Genomic DNA, 16941 nt, shown 5'->3' with positions numbered 1-16941 from the left:
TGCTTCGAGGGGAAAGAGATAGAGGGAGGCAACAAGTGAAGTACCTGCACAGTTTGGTATGAGACAGTGGAGACAACAGGAGGGCACAGAATTTAGTGAGAGAGGTGGTAAGATTGAGAAGGATGGCGTTCATGGTTGCCGACGAAAAGAAGGAAGAAGAATAGAAAAGGAAAGAAGGATGAGAAGGAAAGAGAAAGAGGAAGGGAAGTAAAAGGAGAAGAAAATGGAGAAGGAAAAGAAGAAAAGAAAAGGAGGAGGCAAAGAAGAAAAAGGAGGAGGAGAATGAGAAGGTAAGATATTTGTCTCTCATCAGTCACCTTAATTAAAAACTTCGAAGGAGACACGCGAGGAAGCACATACACCATGGCCGCGTGTGGTGAGTTTGCCAGGTGGACACCACGTAATTATTGTCCCCTAAATTGCATATGGTAAAAACGACTTGGCATAAAATCAATGGGTAATAGCGACCGTGTGTCTCTGTCTGTGTATCTGTGTGTCTGTGTTCCTGGTGGCCATTCCTAAGCCGTGTTTACAGAGAGAGAGAGAGAGAGAGAGAGAGAGAGAGAGAGAGAGAGAGAGAGAGAGAGAGAGAGAGAGAGAGAGAGAGAGAGAGAGAGAGAGAGAGCGCAGAACAAAGTAAGTCTGTACGTACGTGGTTCTGTGAGTGAGTGAGTGAGTGAGTGAGTGAGTGAGTGAGAGGAGAGGACGTAGAAGGATTGTGAATGACTTTGAATGAAAAAAAGATAAAAGAAAGAAAAAAACTGCCAAAAAGGAGAACAGCAAAGAAAGAAAAGATGGAGAAAGTAGAAAATGCAGAACTAGGAAAACGGCTGGAAATATTGGGAAAGATGAAAAGACAAGAAAAAGAGAAAAGTGGCAAAAAAGAGGAATAACAAAGAGAGAATAAATGAAGAAAATGGAAGATGTAGAGCTTGGAAAAGGACTGAGGGGAAGGAAATAGATTGGAAAAGAAAAAGAAAAAAAGAGAGGGAAACTGCCAAAAAAGGAGAATAACAAAGAAAGAACAGGTAAAGAAAAAGTAGAAAAGATTGAGAGGAAGGTTAGAACTGAACTAAACTGACTGGACTAAACTGAAAAAAGCACATTATAAAAAAAAGTAACAAAATAAAAAAAAGAGAAAAGGCACAAAAAAAAAAAGAATCACAAAGAAAGAAAAAGAAAGATGCAGAAAGAAAAATACTGAAAGGAGTAAAGAACTGGAATAAAATAGACCACATTCGACTGTCCTGGAATTGACTGGAATGGATCTAACTGTATAGCACCAAAGCGACCCTTGATCTGCTGCCAGTGAGTCAGTTGGTCAGCTTCCCGCGCCGCCAAGATGCAGAAGCGGCCCCCGGAAGGTTATTGGTCGTAAAGGCTTGCCGGTCGGCGGCTCTCCCCAGGGTGGTGCGTGAGTCCCACCGCTGCCACCAATTGAAGGAAAAGCAAACTCCAATAATTGTCAGTTAGTGTGAAAAGTTTTCCTCCTTCTCTTACCCCTTTCTTCTGCTTCTTTCTTCTCATTCAATTGTTTTTTTTTTCCTTTTTCTCCTCTTTCCTTCTCTAATTCCTCCTTTTCTTCTTCTTTTCCACCTCCTTTTTAATTTTCTACTTTCTTCTCCAAGTCCTCTTTCTTTTTCTTCTCTTTCTCCTCCTTTTTTTCTTCTTCTCCTCTTTTTCTTCTCTAATTCCCCCTCCTTTTTTTCTTTTTCTCCTTCCTTCTCTAATTTTTCCCTCTTTTTTCTTCTCTTTCTTGTCCTTTTCTTCTCTTTTCTTCTCTAGTTCTTCCTCTTTTCCTTCTTTTCCTCCTCCTCTTCTTGTTTGATTTCTGCTTCTTTTTCTTGTCTGCCTCCTCCTTTTTTCTTCTCTAACTCCTCCTTTTCTCCCATTCCTCCCTTTTTATCTTCTCTTTTTTTCCAATTCCTCCTTTATTCTTCATTTGTTCATCTTTCTTTTTCTTCTTCTGTTTTCTTCTTCTCTTCCTGTTTTCTTCTTTCTCTTCCCTCTTTTCTTTTTTCTCCTTTTTCTCTTCTCTTTTCTTAACTATTTCCTCCTTCTTTCTCTTCTCCTCCTCTTTTCTTCTCCTTCTCGTCTTTTTCTTCTCTTTCTCCTTCTGCTCCTGCTTCTTCTTTTTTCTTCTCTCTCTCTTGTTCTATTCTTCTCCCTTCTTTTCTTTTCCTTCTCCCTTCTTGCATTTCCACTTTCTCTTACTCGCTCCACTTCCTATCCTTGACTTTCTCTCTCTCTCTCTCTCTCTCTCTCTCTCTCTCTCTCTCTCTCTCTCTCTCTCTCTCTCTCTCTCTCTCTCTCTCCTCCGCTACTCTTCTTCCTTCTCTTTCTTTCAACTACACATCGCCGTAGGTCATTCATATTAAGTAACTAACACCTTCCTCTCACTATATTAGGTCAGGTCAGCTTGGGTCACTGCTAGTCAAAAGGGGAAAAAAGAACAAAGAAAAGTGAATATAAGACGCAAGGAAAAAGAAAAGAAAAACGTAATCTTTAAATATTTAACCTTTTTTTCTCAAGTCTTTTCACTACGCAATACTGGGGAAAATTTCAATAATCCCACATTTACTCTCACCTCTGTTTCTCTCTCTAATCAACCTCCCCTCCTCCTCTTCTCAACCCATGAGAGAGAGAGAGAGAGAGAGAGAGAGAGAGAGAGAGAGAGAGAGAGAGAGAGAGAGAGAGAGAGAGAGAGAGAGAGAGAACAAGGCCCCTTCCCCATAAGCTGCTTCACAGAATAGTCTCATTTGGTGTCGCGTCGCTGCTACACATTTTTTTATGATGTACCGAACGAGGCGATCCGGGCAATATTCCCCTTTATAATCCTAAACCCAGGCGTCTTCATGCCGATGTCAAGTGCTCATCACTCAGCGCGGGGCGAGGAAACGATACTCTGGACGCTGCACCCTTTGTTCCGCCGCGCCAGGTGCTCAAAAGTTACTACTCAAACTATGGAGGCGAGGTAATTTTGGCCCCGTACTTTGAATAGCTTTGTTCTCTCATTAGTACTGCTTGCTAAGGTGTCAGAGGTAATGTAAGTTATCAAGGACTTTCTGGCGGCCTAAAATGCTTGGTTCTCTTGCCAGTATTGTTTCCTAAGGGCACAGAAATGATTTGTCGCTTCCCACGAGTTTTCTTTCTAATGATGACCTGAAAAGCTTGTTTCTCACGCCAGCACTGTTTTTCAAGGCCACAGAGATGGTTTGTCAGATTCTCATGGGTGTTCTTTCTAAAGGTGATCCGAAGTGCTTGCTTCTCTCGCCAGGACTGTTATCTGAAGTTACAGAAGTGATTAGTCGGGTTTTCACGGGTGTTGTTCTTTAAACAGCGACGCAGAATCATGGCTAAAGCATCACTAAGATATCCTCCCCACGCCCCTCCCCCCCAAAAAAAAAAAAAAGACTCCCTTGAAAACTCCAGTAACTTCGGTTCAAATAGTTGAGACAAGACACCGCAGCGTTTAAAAATGTCGTTTCTGTCGTTTAATTTTTAGGACCTTTGTTAAACTATCACTAGAATCATAAAAAAAAAGGCTCTCTTGAAAATGTCGATCTGTTCGAATACAAGCGGTTTAAAATAATAGAGATACCAAGACGTAACGTTTAACAACACTGTTTCCGTGTCTTTTTTTTTTTACCTTTTGTTTCTGTGAATTCTAACGTCCGTCACAAGAGTAACAAGAAAACGTGTTCACTGCGAAGAAAACATGACACTGCATCCTCTTTATTTCCCATTTATTTTATTCTTCCATGTTTCTTCTTTAACCTTCATATACTTCTTCTTTAATCTCCCTATACTCCTTTACCTCACTCCTTATACTCTTCCACTTGCCTCCTTTAACCTCTTTATACTTCCCCCTTTCACTCTCCGTATACTCCTCCTTGCTTCTCTCCTTACACCCCTCCATCCCTCCATCCCAGAAAGCTAGACCCGACCTCCCTTCCTCTTCCTTCTCCGTCCCTTAGTAAGAAAAAAAAAAATCTCTACCTGTTAACCTTACTCCCTAAAGTTGTTATCGCATCCACACGTCATATCCTGTGAGTAACATGAAATAAGATCCATCCTCTCCTCCTCCTCCTCCTCCTCCTCCTCTTCCTCCTCCTCCACCTCCTCCTCCTCCACCACCTCCATCAGGCTGAGCAGACTCATAAAACCCATTGTCTCGGCAAAACACAAGACGAACACTTATGCAAATACCCCCATTTCCCCCAACGTCCTTCCCCCTTTCTCCGTTTCCCCACACAGCCTCCCTTTTTCCCTTTTTCTTCCCCTCCCTCTCTCTTTTCGTTCCGCCTCAGAACCGGCAACTGTCCCGCTGTAGGAGGCGGAGGAGGCGGAGGAGGAAGAGGAAGAGGGAGAGAGAAGAAGCAGAGGAGCCTTTTTCCAGTGAATATGAGAGGGCATAACTAAGCTACAGAGGCATTAAGTACCGACTCACTTGCAGATTATCCTAATTAACGCTAAGGGGGAGAAGGGGTATAGAGGGATATAGAATGGGGGGGGTGCCAGGGATGGGGGACGGGGAGACATCCATCACGACGCGGCGATAAAATGTTACGCGGATCACTTCTGTTTCTTTTCGCCCCTCACTTAGCTGCTTCGAACCCCCATGCCCCTCAGAACCCCCTTTACTTCTCCCCTCTCTCCCTCTCTCTCCTCCCCCTTTTTGGGATTTTTTGCCTCTGACATGCTAATGAATTGGTCGCGAGGTACTCCGGTCGGGTTCTTTCTCTCTCTGTGTTTTTTATGGCGGAGTTAATGGCTGTGCGTTCGAAGCTTCGCGGCGTTCGAGACTTTATGTTCAAACGGCCTGAGTTACGGGAATGCCACTAAGAGCTGGAGTAGGAGGAGGAGGAAGAGGAGGTGGAAGGGGAGTTAAGGGAGGAAGAGAAATAAAGATGATGTAATAAGATGGATATGAATAACGATCGCAACAACAGTAACAACAGGAACAATAATGATGCTACAGCAAGAACTACTACTACTACCAACAACAACAACAACAACAACAACAACAACAACAACAACAACAACAACAACAACAACAACAACAACAATAATAATAATAATAATAATAATAACAATAATAATAACAATAATAATGAACAATAACAAGAAACACTAACAACAACAACAACAACAACAACAACAAGGAAACTGGACAGTGAAATAAAACAGCAAAAACAAAAACAAAAAAAACAGAACAAGACTAAAAAAAAAAAAAGAAAAGAAGAAAAATATAAATGAACATGAAAACGAATCTCTGTCCTGATTAGCCGAGAGGAGGAGGAGGAGGAGGAGGAGGAGGAGGAGGAGGAGGAGGAGGAGGAGGAGGAGAAAGAGGAGGAGGAAGTGATTTAACGTGTCTTTCAGTGAATGGAGAGGAGGAGAGTTAGGAGCGAGCGAGAGAGAGAGAGAGAGAGAGAGAGAGAGAGAGAGAGAGAGAGAGAGAGAGAGAGAGAGAGAGAGAGAGAGAGAGAGAGAGAGAGAGAGTTAAAAGTTGATGAAAAATGACTTTGTATCTGGGACAGCAAGAGGAAAAAACTGTAAAAGATATAACACTGATAAAGAAACGAAAGGGGAAAGAAAGGCGAAGAAGATGACGATAACAAGAAGATAGAAGAAAATAAATAAAGAAAAAATTAATAATACCAAATTAAGAGGGTAAGATAAAAGAACAATAACAGGAAAGAAATAAAAAAAAAGAGAGAGAGAAACCAAAGAAAGTTAAGGCGTTGAAGATGGCGATAAAAAAAGGAAATGTGAAGAGAATAAAGAAAGAAAAAATAATAACAGGTTAATTAAGAGAAAAAAAATAACAAAGCACTGATAGGAATAAATCAAAAGGCCAAAAAAAAAAAAAATAGCAGAAAGAGATAACAATAAATAACAAGCGGGCAAAATAGAAGAAAGAAAACAAAATAATAGGAAGTTATAAAGATAAGATTAAGAAACAATAGGAACAAATCAAAAGAAAGAGAAGGAAAAAGACAAGATAGGCGATGATAAAGATGACAATAACAAGCAAACAGTAAAAAGAAAAAAAGAGGAGGAAAAAGCAATAGCAAGTTAAGAAGGTTAACAAATGAAAACAAAATAAAAAGAAGAATGGAGAATAACTAAAAAAAAATAAATGAGTACGAAAAAAAATAAAATAAAATAAAAAAAAGATAAATAAAAAATAATAAAATAAATGTAGGTATAAAAATAAATAATAATGAAAATAAAAGAAAAAGTGAAAAAGTGAAAAGGAAAAGAATAACAACAGAAAACGGGAAGGGACAATCGCATCAAAGGAAACAATTAAGATTTAACATGCAGAGTGAGGAAGTCCAGGAACCTTCCCTTTGTCATTCCGTCTTTTCCTTATTGTTTAATTCCATCATCATCGTGTCCCTTACCATAAACGACTCTCTCTCTCTCTCTCTCTCTCTCTCTCTCTCTCTCTCTCTCTCTCTCACAGGAGGGTACTGGCTAAAATTCAGTTGGGCTGGAAACGGGACAAGATTGGGCTGAAAAATGGACAATTAGACAGATTGGACTAGAAAAGAACAAGAATGGTTTGAAGAATACAAAATTAAACTGGAAACTGGAAACGAAACAAGTTTGGGCTGGAGACTCGACAACCGGACAGGGGTTGGGCTGGAAAAGAACAAGATTGAGCTGAAACTAAATAACGGGGTAGGGATTGGGCTGGAAGTGGGGCGAAAATTGGGCTGGAGCTGGAAGGAGACAGAGGAACGGGCATAGAGGGGGGCTTTTAGAGGGGAGAGGGGTTTTGGGGGGTGCTGGGGTGTGGGGGCACTTTGGTGGTGATGCTGGGTGGGGATCCTTTAGCGGGGGGCGTCATATGCGTGGCGTTTATGATGCAGTTACGATAGGCCATCTCACCATATCGGCAGATAAGACGTAGCGCTCAGGTTGTCGGGGCAGTGTGGGGGATGGCGAGGGATGGGCGAAGCAGGGCGGCGCGTTAAGGGCGTGGGTCTCCGGCGGGCGTGGGGAGGCGTGGTCCTTATTGTGGAGGCGTCGCGGGTCAGTCTGACGTGCAAACATTTCAGCTGTTACGAGTTAGTCTCATTCATTGCGACACATTCCCGCCGCCTCCTCCTCCTCCTCCTCCTCCTCCTCCTCCTCCTCCTCCCCTCTTATGCGTTCTTTGTTTACCGCATTTCAGTTCTCCTCTTCCTCCTCCTCCTCCTCCTCCACTTGATACCTCTCGTTTCCTTCTTATGCCTTCTTTGTTTTCCTCATTCCAATCCTTCTCCTCCTGCTTCTCCTCCTCCTCCTCCTCCTCCTCCTCCTCCTCCTCCTCCTCCTCCTCCTCCTCTTGATACCTCCTCTTCTTATTTCTTTCTAATGTTCTGATCGTTTCCTCCTCCTCCTCCTCTACTTCTCCTATCTCTCTCTCTCTCTCTCTCTCTCTCTCTCTCTCTCTCTCTCTCTCTGTTACTGACGCAAGAGAGATAAGGCAAACAAGGAAAGAAACCGGAGTTACAAGCTAAAGTTCAAAGAAATTAAGCTTACTCATCATCACGAAGACATGTATTTTTTTTCATCCTCTCTCCCTCTTCGTCCTCTAATCGTCCTTTTCCTGTTCCTCCTCTTCCTCTTGCTCAAGCCATCAGAGGGCACCTAGCAGTAAAAATCCGGTTGTTGGATGCGATTTAATGCCCCAATAATGCGAGTGGGGAAGGTTAAGGGGGTAACTAAAGCAATCTTGGTATATAAACGTAGTGGCAACCTTAATTTCTTTTTTCTTTCTTTCCTTGCCTTCTTTCCCCCTTTCCCTCCTTTCCTCACTTCCCCAACTCTTCCCTCCCTTCATTCTTCCTTCTTTCCCACCCCACTTTCTTCTTCCTCACTTCCTTCCTTCCCTCTCACACTTTCTTTTCTTCTCTTCTTTAATTCCCTTTCTTCCCTCCCTCTCTCCTCCCCTTCCAACCTTTCCTTCCTTCTTTCCTTCCTTCCGTCCTTTCCGTTCCTCCATCCTTCGACGCAACGCTAAACGCTCGCTTAGAGAGAGAGAGAGAGAGAGAGAGAGAGAGAGAGAGAGGATGTAGAGAGAGAGGGAGAGAGAGATGACTTAAGAATCTCTACATCCTCTCTCTCTCTCTCTCTCTCTCTCTCTCTCTCTCTCTCTCTCTCTCTCTCTCTCTCTCTCTCGGCCAATCTGGAGCCTCATTTCCCTCCCTTTCGGGCTCTTAAATGTGTAGTAAACGTCTTCCTCTGTTATGTAATGTATGTCTGTATGTCTGCGTGTGTGTGTGTGTGTGTGTGTGTGTGTGTGTGTGTCTGCGTGTGTCTTTCCTCTCCTATCTAATCTGTCCTATTATTGTGTAGTTGGTGCACGAGTTAGACAGATACAGACAAATTTTTAGTAGTATATGAGAGAGAGAGAGAGAGAGAGAGAGAGAGAGAGAGAGAGAGAGAGAGAGAGAGAGAATAAAAAAAAGTACACAAAAAGAAAAAATACTACCGCCCAACGTGGGGCTCGAACCCACGACCCCGAGATTAAGAGTCTCGTGCTCTACCGACTGAGCTAGCCGGGCCTCTACTACCTACACCAGAGAGAGAGAGAGAGAGAGAGAGAGAGTCGTTTCATATTTTTCAGTCAATTCATCCATTACAAATATACCTTTATTTATTCTGACTAATTCTGATAAACAACTAATTGGTGGTTTACTACGTGTTCGCCTGTAGCAATGGATGTTCTAAGAAAATACAATAGATAAGTAAGAAAACACATGAATAAGTAGGCAAATAAGAAAAATTCAATGATTATGTATATTTTCGGGAATGTTATATGTAGTGGACTTTCACATATTCTCTCTCTCTCTCTCTCTCTCTCTCTCTCTCTCTCTCTCTCTCTCTCTCTCTCTCTCTCTCTCTCTCTCTCTCTCTCTCTCTTACACACAACTGAGTAAATAAATATAAATAAAGAAGGGAAGAATATTATAATGAATCAATGAAACAATGAATGAACGACAGACAAAAAAAGAAAGAAAAAAACAAAGAATGAATGAGTGAAGAAAAGGAGAAAGGGACGAAATAAAAAGACAAAGAATACGAAGGAAAAAATAAAAAAAAATCGAAAAAGACACACAAAGAACAAACTTCACTACTTCTCCACTTCATCCCTTCATACTTATTTATTTATTTACTTATTTATATACTTCTACATCTATCAAATGAGCAAAAACAAGAGAGAGGCAAGCGTTTCATAGTACGAGCCTCGGTTACACGTGACCTTTCGTGCTTTGCTTCCATATCTTCCTGTACTGGTGGTGGTGGTGGTGGTGGTGAGGCTGGTGGGGGTGTGTTAGTGGTGGTGGTGGTGGTGGTGGTGGTTATGTCAAGTACTTATTTGAAGTGCTTGTTCTTCGAGCGAAACTGCACACACACACACACACACACACACACACACACACACACACACACACATACACACACATCCGAGGGTCTTGTTGTTACTCGAGCATAACTACACACACACACACACACACACACACACACACACACACACACACACACACACACACACACACACTTCTGAAGAGTATGTTGTTTTCTCCCTCATTCAGATAATAATGACAATAACAATAATGCAGTGATAGTGCCCATAACAATAACGAAGGATAAAGACGAACGCATCAATAATAACTACGAAGAGAGAGAGAGAGAGAGAGAGAGAGAGAGAGAGAGAGAGAGAGAGAGAGAGAGAGAGAGAGAGAGAGAGAGAGAGAGAGAGAGAGAGAGAATCTATTCCCTTCCTCATCTACTCCCATCACGTCCTTCCATCACCATCACCTCCCTCACCCCTTCCTCCCCTTCCTCTCTTCTTTCCCTCACTCCTTCCCTTCCTCTCTTTCCTTCCCTCACCTATCACCCCCTTCCTTCCTCCCATTCTTCGTTCCTTCACTTCGTTCCTTTCTTTACCGTCCTATCATCGCCTTCCTTCTGTCCCTCACTCTTTCCCTTTTCCCTTCTTTCATTCCCTCACCCTCCCCTCACTCCCTTCCTTCCTTTTCTCCTTCCCTCACTAATACCCCTAATGTTATCAACCTTTCATAATAATAACGGGTCATCTAGTGAGGATTGTGGCGAGAGACAGACACACACAGAGAGAGAGAGACCGAGGGGGAGAGGGGAGGACAGGGGGAGGGAGGGGGAATAAATAGAACGGTCATTGGTAGCCGGTATAGGATCATGAAGAGGCGATGTTCCTTTGTTTAGGGGGCACCCACAATAGCTTCTTGAGTCCCCGTCATTCCCTCGCCGTTTGTTGGCGGGTTATGTTCCCGTTAATTTTTATCGGAATCAATCAAGACGATGTTCCTCAGACTTCTTTGACTTTTTATTGCGTGGCATTTCGCTGACCTTATTGTGTGGTGGGCTGGGATCTTTGGAGGGGGAGGTAGGAAAAAGGGAGGGGGTGAGTGCGGGAGGTCTGGAGAAGGTAGGTGAAAGAGAGGGCGGCAGTGGAAAAGGGAGAGAGAGAGAGAGAGAGAGAGAGAGAGAGAGAGAGAGAGAGAGAGAGAGAGAGAGAGAGAGAGAGAGAGAGAGAGAGTCTGAGTCCCCTTGACTCATTGGAACACCGCAGGGACGTTACAACAATAGTGATGTTCCACAAGACGCAGGCCCATGAAGTGCCACATCTGGCTGGGTTTCGCCAACCTCCAAAAGACGCTGCACGGTGCATAAGAACGATGCGCTCAGCGTCGCAGTGGCGGTGAGCGTTCCATATCCTGCCATCGTTGCCTCACGTCCGTCATATGAATCCACGCTGACACACATCACACACAGTGACAGACACACTAGTAACTCACAATGGACTAAATGGGGGACAGACTAAAAACATTTACGTGGTTCAAGACACTGTGCAAATATGTATATTTTAGATCTTTTAAGGTGTATAATTTGTAAGATGTATATATTTTTAATTTTAATACTAGACTAAGTTAGACTAAATTAGGATATACTTAGTCCATTAAATAGGTAGCACATGGCAGTGCACCTTTGAACTCTAGCATTGACTCATATTCAGATAAGAGAGAGAGAGAGAGAGAGAGAGAGAGAGAGAGAGAGAGAGAGAGAGAGAGAGAGAGAGAGAGAGAGAGAGAGAGAGAGAGAGAGAGAGAGAGAGAGAGAGAGGAACAGTGGCAAAGGCGAGGAGATAACAACAACAACAACAACAACAACAACAACAACAACAACAACAACAATAAAAATAATATCACTACCAATAACAAAAATGATAATGATGACAATGAGGACAATGACAATGACAATGACTGATGCTGGTAATAATGATGATGAGGGAGAGAAGGAAGGAAAACAACCAAGCACTCCTCCATCATTAGCGTTTCCTCCGCCTTCTCCTGCCATTAATGAACGGACCAGCGGGGTAGAGAGAGAGAGAGAGAGAGAGAGAGAGAGAGAGAGAGAGAGAGAGAGAGAGAGAGAGAGAGAGAGAGAGAGAGAGAGAACAGGAATGAGTGGAGACAAGTGAAGAAGATAAGTGATAAAAGACGAAATTGTAGAGGTTCTGATAAAAGATGTAATAAGTGGAGAGGGAAAGAATAGGTAAGAAAAGAGGAATAAACAGAGAACGAGGAAAAAAATACACGAAAACCGAAGATAGGACATAAAGAAAATATAAATAAATAAATAAATAAAAGCGAAAGAGGAGGATGGTAAGAGAAGGAGGAGGAGGAAAAAAAAATATAGGAACAAATGACGGAAGAAGAAGAAGAAGAAGAAGAAGAAGAAGAAGAAGAAGAAGAAGAAGAAGAAGAAGAAGACAGAATGGAGGAAGAAATAAAGGAAACGAACAAGAGAGACAAAACAGCCTCTATAACAGAACACTGAATCAAATAACAAACAAAAGAATAAAAATCACCCATGAACAAATAAACTACACTACACTACACTACAGCCTAAAAAAAAAAAAAGTCAATCACTCAATGAACAAAACTCAAATTTATCACGAAAAAAAAATCTGAAAAGGGCTGGGGTTCGAACCGCGGAGGGAGTGGCAGTCGTGAGCAATGGTACCGACACCCCATCTCGCGACGCATCTTCATGGCCACCCGCTGGCAAGGAATCAGTTAAACACAGCTGCGATTCTGAATCATTCTGTGTGACTACGTGCAATAACCCATGGAGGCACTGAAGGGGGGTGATTTCACGCTTGTAAGCACGAGGAAGTAAAGAGGATTTAAACCATTGAACGTTTAACAACAAGTAGGACGGCGAAAGGTTTTCTCCTTAGTTGTTTGAGGTGAAAAAGTAATACAGTTTGATGAAAAAGAAGAAAAAAAAAATATGATAGTGTTGATTTCCTTAAGCCTTGTCATCATTACAAAGTAAAAAAGCAAAAACGAAAAGAGAGGAAAAGAAGAAAGTACAAATGAAAATGGGAAAAAAAAGAAAGTTCCCAAAAAGTGTTGATTTCTAAAATTCTTGTTCTCACTGAAAGTTGAAGTAAATATTGCTGTGGCTCTTAAAAAAAGGGGAAAAAAGAAAAAAAGAAAAAAAATTACAACCACCATAAAAGAATAAAAAAAGAGCAAAAAAAGTAACAAAGAAAGAAGAAAACCCACGGTAGTAGCACGAGAGAGAGAGAGAGAGAGAGAGAGAGAGAGAGAGAGAGAGAGAGAGAGAGAGAGAGAGAGAGAGAGAGAGAGAGAGAGAGAGAGAGAGAGAGAAATAAAAAATGTAAAAAAATCGTGCAACAAAGGAAGACCAACCCGAGGAAGAGCAAGTACTAAACACCAATTGGAGGAGGAGGAGGAGGAGGAAAAGGAGGAGGAGGAGGAGGAGGAGGAGGAGGAGGAGGAGGAGGAGGAGGAGGAGGAGGAAGAGGAGGAGGAGGAGGAGCATTTACGAGCGTGGGCAAGGGCGCTGCGAGCTTTCCTGTACCCTTCAAAATGAGGGTTTTTCCTGGAATGGGAGAGAAAGGGAAACTGAAGGGAGCATTTTTAGGGAGCATAGAATAGAGAGAGAGAGAGAGAGAGAGAGAGAGAGAGAGAGAGAGAGAGAGAGAGAGAGAGAGAGAGAGAGAGAGAGAGAGAGAGAGAGAGAGAGAGAGAGAGAGAGAGAGAGATGGAAAGTTAAGAGTGAAAATTAGCGAAAGAGGAAGAGGGGAGGGAAAGGAAAATAAGAAAAGAAAAGAAAGTGCAGTAAAGATGAAAAAAGGAATTTTATAGAGGGAAGGGGAAAGGAAAGGAAGAAGAGAGAAAAGGAAACTTCAAGAAAATGAGTGAAGAGAAAGGAGGAAGAGAAAGAAAATAAAGAAAATGAGTGAGTGAAGAGGGAAGGGGAAAAGATAATAATGAGGACGTTTTCAGAAAGGATGGAGAAGGGGAAATAGGAAACTTGAAAATAATGAACGAAGGAAAAAGAAAGAAAGAAAGAAAAACAGAACAAAGAGAAAAAGGGAAAAAAGAAACAATAAGAAGACGTGTTTTCAGAAAGGCAACAGAAGAGAAAAACAAACAAGTAAGCAAACAAGCAAACAAACAAACAAACAAACAACAAACTGAACGAAAAAGAGACCTAACAAGATAAAAAAAAAGAAAAAGGAGGAAGAGAATGGAAAAAAAAAATAAAAAGGGAGTGGAAAAAGGAAGAATAAATGAGAGTATAGACGATGAAGGAATATGTTTTTTCAAGGGAGAGAAGAGAAGAGAAGAGCAGGAGGAGGAGGAGGAGGAGGAGGAGGAGGAGGAGGAGGAGGAGGAGGAGGAGGAGGAGGAGAAGAGAAGATATCCCATTATAATTTCGGTTCATAAGAGCTCTCTGGTTCCTCCTTCCCTCGCCAATGTAGAGTCCAGATGAGGAGGGGGAGGAGATAAGAGGAGGGAAGGGAAGAGGAGGAGGAGGAGGAGGAGGAGGGAAGAAACGGAAGGAAGGAAGGAAGGAAGGAAGAAAGGGAAACAAGAAAAAGAATAGACGGGATAAGTTGAAGCGAACAGTGAATACAGGATAAAGAAGTGGAGGAGGAGGAGGAGGAGGAGGAGGAGGAGGAGGAGGAGGAGGAGGAGGAAAGGCATTGGAGGAAAGAAAGAAAATGATACAGAGTAACAAAAGAGAGAGAGAGAGAGAGAGAGAGAGAGAGAGAGAGAGAGAGAGAGAGAGAGAGAGAGAGAGAGAGAGAGAGAGAGAGAGAGAGAGAGAGAGAGAGATGAGGGAGGCATGAGGAAGGAAAAAGAAAGCGAGAAGAAGGATGAAAGAAAACGATGCATTGTTGTTGGAAAGGAGGAGGAGGAGGAGGAGGAGGAGGAGGAGAAGGAGGAGGAGGAGGAGGAGATATAGGAGGAGGAGGAGGAGGGAGAGAGGGAAGAAGAAGATGAGGAGGAGGAAGAGGAAGTGGAGTGCTTGCAGACTGTTCCCACCAAAAAGTTCGGCTCCATTGTTCTGCCTCAACCCGCGCGCTCCGCTCAGCCCAAGTACTCGAAACCCGCCCATTCCAACGCGCCCCCGCCCACCATTCCGAGAAGCAAGACAAGCAGGCGGGAAGGGAGGGGCTCATGGGGGATATCAGGGCGGCATGGAGCAAGGGGGGTAAGGGTAAGGAGGTGCTGGGAGGGAAAGAATTGCGGGTGTCTCAAATTCTTCAGTTCTCCCTTCAAGCTTCTCTCGTTTTGTTTCCCTTTCCGTTTTTTTTTCCTTTTTTTTTAATCTCTGCCTTTTCTTCATTCCTCTTTCCTTCATTCCGTATTTCTTCCCTGTCTGGTTCCTCGTGTCTTTCTTGATTTCTTGCCGTTCGTTTCTCTCTTAGGAGGTGAAGTTACAACAGCCGCGTCACTCACCACCCTCACCTCCTCTCCACTCTACTTCACGCTTGAATTCCCAGTGGCATTTAGTGTTCCTTGAATGTAGAGACGTGGAAATACCTCAGTGGTGGTGGTGGTGGTGATGGTGGTGAAAGAGAGCAGGCCGAATGAAAGTTTTGCAATACATGGCTCAGCAAGGAAAATATGCGGACAAAGAAACAAGTAGCTTAAGTTTATCAAATGTAGTGGTGGTGCTTCCTTTGTAGCCAAAAAAAGCTGATGACTCTTCCCCCCCTCCCCCTCCCTTTCCCCTCCCCTCCTATCTTTCCCTCGCTCCGCTCCCTCTATCCAGCCCACTCTGCTCCATACCAAGAGAGGCACATCCGTTAGTGATAGTGGTGGAAAAAACACATTCTGTGATAACTGTCATGCTTGGACTCATTGGATGCTCTGAAATCAATGCCCGTATTCTGAAATGATTAGATTTCTCACCACGATCATTTTCAAAGGCCACAGAGTTGATAAGTCGGTTGTTTTGGGTTTCTCCTGTTAATAATGTAGGAATCTTGTTATTTTGTCTCTAGAACAGTAAAATAAATAATGAAAAAATACACTTAAAACGCCGTGTAACTTCAACTAGAGCCTTTTGAATGTAGTGGAGGTGCGGCGCAGAAGTGTTTCAGAATATAGGACTAAGTTGCTTTGGACGAAGGTAAATCTGGTCATTGGCTTGGGCGCTTAGGTCATTAAACTTAAATATCACTGAAAGCGTTGGTCTTGATTGCTGTTGTTGTGTTAAGTGCACCACACAACAACGATGACAAAGACAACAACAGTGGTAATAATGGAAGAGTTCACCAGTATTCTCAGTCTTTCATCCCCACTTCTGGCAAACTCTGGAACTCTTTGCCTGCTCCTATACTTCCCTCTTGCTTATGGCTTGAACTCTTCCAAGGAGGAGGCTTCAAGACAGTTATCCTCCAACTTAAGGTAACCCATGTGGCTGTTCTCTCTTGGGAATGACACCTCAAAGGGCCCTTTTTTCTTCTACATCTTTTTTTGTTTCCCTAGGCCAGTGCCCCTCCTGCATAAAAAAAAAAGCAATACCACCATTACTACTTCCATCAGAGAGGAGAGTTTTCTGCAAGGTGTGAGGGACGGGAAGAGGGTTCACTTGGTTGTGCAACGAAACAGATTGTGTTATCATGTCGTCTTGGTGCCTCATCTCGGCCACTCTCTACATGACAAACTCTGGTGGACCTTATTGCACGAGAACATAAGAAAACAAGAACAGCTGCAAGAAGCCATCAGGCCCTCACGTGGCAGTCCATGTACAGAACATGTCTACAGGTATGTACGTCACAGTGTCAATGTAACATTCTCTTCCTCTCCTCCTATTATCTCTCCCTCTCTCCGTCCCGCTCATTCAGCTCCCTACCAAGAGAAACACATCCGCTAGTGATAATGGTGGAAAAAACATGTTCTGTGATAATTGCCATGCTTGGATTCAGGGGCTGCTATGAAATCATCTGAAACGATCTGATCTCTCAAGGTGTAAATTTGTCGAGGCTTTTGAAATTTATTAGGGTTTTGAAAGCGGTGGAGTCTATACCATCAGTAGAGTGGTAAATAAATGAACAAATAAATACAAATAAGAAAATAAATAAATAAAATAAATAAAACAATAAAATACGAAAATAAACCGACAAAAAATGAAACAACAACAAGAACAACGACAACGACAACAACAACAACAACAACAACAACAACAACAATAGTTCAAATAAGAGAGGAACAAAGTCATTCCAAACACGGAGACAAGTTAGACAGACACACAGACAGACGAAAAAACGGAAGGAGAGAGAGAGAGAGAGAGAGAGAGAGAGAGAGAGAGAGAGAGAGAGAGAGAGAGAGAGAGAGAGAGAGAGAGAGAGAGATACCAAGTCTTTATCGCATCGTAATAAAGATTATGAACTTCCTCTCTCTTCTCTACAAACGAACGAGATAAAGGAGGCCCCCACTCACCGACCACCTCCCCACCCCCACCCCCTCCCGCACACACACGCATGCGCACCAAAAAGACGGCACATACTTGGCACCGCTTCGTCTTTGTTAATTTCAGTTTTATGCATGTTTTATAGACCAATTA

The sequence above is a fragment of the Scylla paramamosain genome, chromosome 9 (genome assembly GCF_035594125.1).
Source record: "Scylla paramamosain isolate STU-SP2022 chromosome 9, ASM3559412v1, whole genome shotgun sequence".
In the NCBI taxonomy this organism is placed as follows: Eukaryota; Metazoa; Arthropoda; class Malacostraca; order Decapoda; family Portunidae; genus Scylla; species Scylla paramamosain.
This window is presented reverse-complemented; position numbering follows the sequence as displayed.